The following is a 4,824-nucleotide window of genomic DNA, read 5'->3' as shown; positions in this document are numbered from 1 at the left end:
TTGGGTTTTATGGGTTTGTGGTGTTGATAGATATTGGCAATGATTGAGGTGTGTACGAAGTTCATGGTGATATAGTGGGCTACTTTGGGTTGGAATTTTATGGTGGTGATTATGGTCGATTGAGGGTGAAAGATTGATGGGGATTGGGTGTTGATTTGCTTGTTGAGAAATGGTGTGTGTGTAATGCTTAGGGAGACTAGATTGGAAAAGAGGAATTGATGAATTTGAGTTTGTGTAACTGGATTGATGATTGGGCTAAAGGGAATGGAAATTTTGTGATTATGAGTCACGGTAGTGAGTAGAGGGAGGTGGGGTTGATGATGGTTCTGAGAAGAAAACAAAGAAGAAAATGGAGGTGATGGTGGTGGTTGTGGGGGTTCACAGTAGTGTTGTGGTGGTGGTGGGTCTGAGTTTGAAGTATGGTGATTTAAATGGTGGTACAAAGAATGAGAGGAAGATGAATATGAGTGAGGTGGTGGTGATGGTGATGGCAATGGTGAAGGGTCACAGTGGTGGTACTGAGAATAAGTTGAGGCTGAAAATGGAGGTGATTATGATGATGGATGGTACCTTGTAAATGAGGGTGGAGAAGATGATCGTTGGTGGTCACTCCACTTTTGAAATCGCCATTCTCCGTTGTTTGAATCTCTAACTCGCTCGGATCGATATTAAGTCAAATATCTTCTTTGCATTCGTTGAAGTTTTTGATCCGCCCAAAAGGCTTCCACTTCATCGAAGCGACTCCAAACATCATCCATGGCTATCGTACCTCTCGGGAGAGAACCAAGGCTCTGAATACCAAATGATGCAGCGAATTGGATTGTTGAGCAAAGCTCATGCCAAATCCATGGCAACAAGGGGAATACCCCAAATATGAGAGACTCTCAAAACTCTATTTCAAAATATTAATTTCAAAAGTTCTCATTACACTAAATGAAGAGGAGTATTTATAGAACTCTCACAAAGATGACAACATAAAGTAAATAAACAAAATGACAAATTAATAAACCCAATACATTCTAGAATAATAACACCTCATAATATTCTAGATTATTCTTACTACACCAGGTTTAGTCCCAAATTTTTTAGTATGAATTTCTTGAATGTGTTTAAAACCAAATAAGGATCTTTAATCCTTACAAATGATTTTTGAAAATGACCAAACTGCCCAAAATAATAATAATGAATTATGAGTGCCAACTACTACAAAAACTGGCTTTTAGGATACTTTTTTAGAACACTCACCTAAATGCAAGTCCTAAAAACTGCTCCTAGACTTTTTCGAACACTCAGTGAGATTCTTTAAAAATATGTTTTAGGACACGCAGTGCGAGTCCTAATTACTGACGTGAGTTCTAAAAGAATATGAAGAAATTTGAGTCAATTTGGACTTTTAAGGGCACACTTTGAGTGTCCTAAAAGAGTATTGAGGACACTCAAAGTGGGGCCTAAAAAATTATAAATAAATATATTCTTAAGAAAATTATTAATTAATAATTAAAAATCAGTTTTTATTTATTAATTAAATAAGAAAATTTTAATTAAAAAAAAAAACAGACCTTAAAATCGAATTGGGGCTTTAGGGATTAGGGTACATTTGTTTCTCATTCTATTCCTCTCAGCTGCACCTCTCAATCTCCCTCACATCTAACCTTTCAACTCCCTCTCTCTCCCTCTCTCTTTGTCTCACCCTTTTCTCTTGCAGGTGGCTGGCGCGGGAGGATCGATGGAGACTGCGACGGGGCTCTACGCGAAGCAGACCCCAAAACTTCGGGCGAGCCTTCTCCCTGACGTGAACCAGACCCCAAAAGCTTTAGGCCACCCTTCTCCCTACGCGAACCAGGTCCCAAAATCTTCAGGCCGCCCTTCTCCTTGCGCGAACCAGGCTCATGCAGGCCACCCTTTAACAACAAAACTGCCCGAGTGACATGAACACAACTGTCGACGCCGAGCCTTGAGCGACCGAGAGAGATCCTGGGTTTGTGGTATCACTGAAACTTGCTACTTTTTTTGGGTGTTTTATTATTTGTTTTTTCCTTTTTGGCAACTAATAGCAGTTGATTTCTATTATGCAATTGGGTTTGTATTGTTTGTCTTGTTCTGTTCATTGTTTGTGTTTCAAGTTTCAGTTTTTGAATTTAGGGGAATTGAAATGGGTATCTTCTTTACTCATTCTTGGATTTGATTGATTTGAGTTAAACTAATTGATTGAAATGGATTTATTTGTGTTTCATAAATTTTGGATTTAATTTTGTTTTCATTCCTATTTGGTGTTTGAGTGAATTAAGAAATAGGACTGGGAAATGATTTGTGTGTAGTGGTTTCTCCAACTTTCGGATAAATTTGGGTGAGTGTTTATATATGTCTGCGTATGTGCATGTGTGTGTATATATATGCGATCAAAGAAAGAGTCATTGTTTTGAACCATTGTGTTTGTTTGCATAGTGTATATAACTCATTGTGTTAGAAAATCTTGAAAAACAAATTGATGTTGGTTTCATCTTCATTATTTCGTATATTGTCAGTGTGTTCAATATGGTTTTGTTTATCTGTTCTTTTAGGATAAATTATTTCTTCATTTTACAAAGCACCAATTTTCCCTTCCTGTTCTTGGAATCGATAAGGAAAATACACACACACACACACTTATATACCTATATATGTTGGCTCAAGCTGAAGATTTCTTTATTCCTAGTATTTTTTTCGTTTTAGGCTACCTGATATAGGACTGGAATAATTGTGTTTACGTCATTTTCACACTTGACTGAATTTGAGGACAAGTTGGAAATTCTAATGAGTAGAAAGAGAGTTTAGAGTCTCACTTTGTAATTAGTTATATATATATATATATATGCACACAATCTTCTTAATTATACAAGGGAATACTAAATGTAGTTTGTATTTTGCCCAATGACTTTCTGATGAAGACTTAATGTCCTATTATATACATGTAGTTTGTTAATTGATTATGATCTACTGCCATGTCATAGACCAAATAGCGCTATTATTTATTTATTTTGTTTTAATTGTTAACCTTATGTGATTTGCATATAATTTTGACATGGAAAACATAACAGAAAAAATTGTCTAATGTTATTTGAGTATATATATGGGTATAAATATAAACATATTTATTTTGAATACTAGAAACTAAAAATGGAAGCAGTACCATGTCAAGTTTGAACCTTATAATCGCATTTATATAGTTTGTATGATTTTTGGTATTTTTCAAGTTTTGTAGTCGTGACTGTCTTAATTAATAAGTATTGTTAGTAATATTTTGTATCATCGTAGCTATGTCAGTTTTGTGATATAGGATTTCTTTTTTTATTTGATTTGGCTCTTTATATGTGCTTGTAGGTTCTATTTCTTAACCTTTTTTTCCCTGACATTTTACCATTGTTTGCAATTGATAAAAATATTTTTTTGGTATGGTGTTACTGCTCTTTAATAAGCCATGATAATCTCAGAGAGCGTCCATGATGATGCCGAAGTATTTGTATTAAGAGCTTTTGTTAATATGTGTCAACAAATTTGCTTGCTTAAGTATGGGTCAATGAATTAGTACTTAATTTTGGATAAGCTTTTGTATGCTTAGTCTTCATTAGTCGTTAGTGTCCTATCCTTTAGAGAAAAGACCTAAGAATTAGAAATAATAGTTAATATTTCTACTATATTTTAAAGTCTCTAAATTGTCAGTGATAAAACAAGCTTATTCCAATCAAAATTGTTTGTGGTTTATTCTCGCCCCAAGTAGAACACTATTTGTATATAATCTATATTGATATATATTATACTTATAATTTCAAAGGAGTATGGAGTGGGATCTATCACACTTTTAGATTCATTTTTGTTTACAGAAAACTAAGCTTATAAACATTTTGGTTAATGAACTCATGCTTTAGTTTTGTTAATTTCAGTAGTTTATTTAATTATTTATTTAGTCTTGACCAAAAATAAAAATTAGTATGTAACTTTATATGATTTTAAATGTTGAATTTAAATTTGTATATTATTTCTGGGCCTACGATGTTAAAAAATGAGTATGCCTATGATGTTCAGTAGTTGTTTAACTTCAATCCCAATTAAATTAAAGTCGTATATGTTATCTTATACATATATATATATGCTTATATTATTATGATCAACATTTTGACTGAGCAGGTTAGATATCATTCTTATCTCCAATTCGAGTATTGAGTCACAAGATTTCTAAGCATCCTACTGCCTGCTTACGTCCTTTTTTTCCATTTCAAAAGTTGAAGTTATAATTTTTCTAGGTCATTGATGTTCAAAAGCTCAATATGCTTATTATGAAATCTCTTCTTGTTCACTTTGATTTAGTTCTTTTCATAGACGTTTTCTTTTCTTACATTTCCAGTACTAGACAGCTAAGGAGAACTTCTGAGATTATATTTATTGTAGTCCGATGCTTTTTGTTGAGGGGACAAGCTTCACACACTTCTCATACACCATTTGGTTTGTCCTTTTATGAATAATGTAAAATTACAACAATTTTAGAGTGACATTATTTGTAAGATCCATCAATAGAGTATCATATTGAAAGGTGATTTGAGTTTTCTTATGTATTTTTTTTTAATCAAAAGAAAGAAAATTTCATTGATCAAACAACCTGGATAATACAAAAGGGAGGAACAAACAGCCCTCAACACTTACAAAGATTTTACAAACTCAATCATTTGCCTTTCTCTAGTAGACAGGTGCCTAGAAGTAATATTAAGAACTCTAGCTTTAACAGAATGCCTAATCAATTGCTCAACTTTAAAGACAGTAAAACAACTATCAACAAAACAGCAAGCATTT

General features: G+C 33.5%; 1 long non-coding RNA gene across 1 annotated transcript; it reads left to right on the top strand.

Annotated features, from left to right (window-relative positions):
- Positions 1-1,573: 1,573 nt before the first annotated feature.
- On the top strand, positions 1,574-4,585 carry LOC133801420 (uncharacterized). Its single transcript, XR_009876864.1, has 2 exons — positions 1,574-1,985; positions 4,165-4,585. It is a non-coding gene; the product is annotated as an uncharacterized LOC133801420 (long non-coding RNA).
- Positions 4,586-4,824: the final 239 nt, after the last annotated feature.

The sequence above is a fragment of the Humulus lupulus genome, chromosome 1 (genome assembly GCF_963169125.1).
Source record: "Humulus lupulus chromosome 1, drHumLupu1.1, whole genome shotgun sequence".
Classification (NCBI taxonomy): Eukaryota; Viridiplantae; Streptophyta; class Magnoliopsida; order Rosales; family Cannabaceae; genus Humulus; species Humulus lupulus.
The sequence above is the reverse complement of the archived record's forward strand: the minus strand, read 5'-3'. Positions and strand labels throughout refer to the sequence as shown.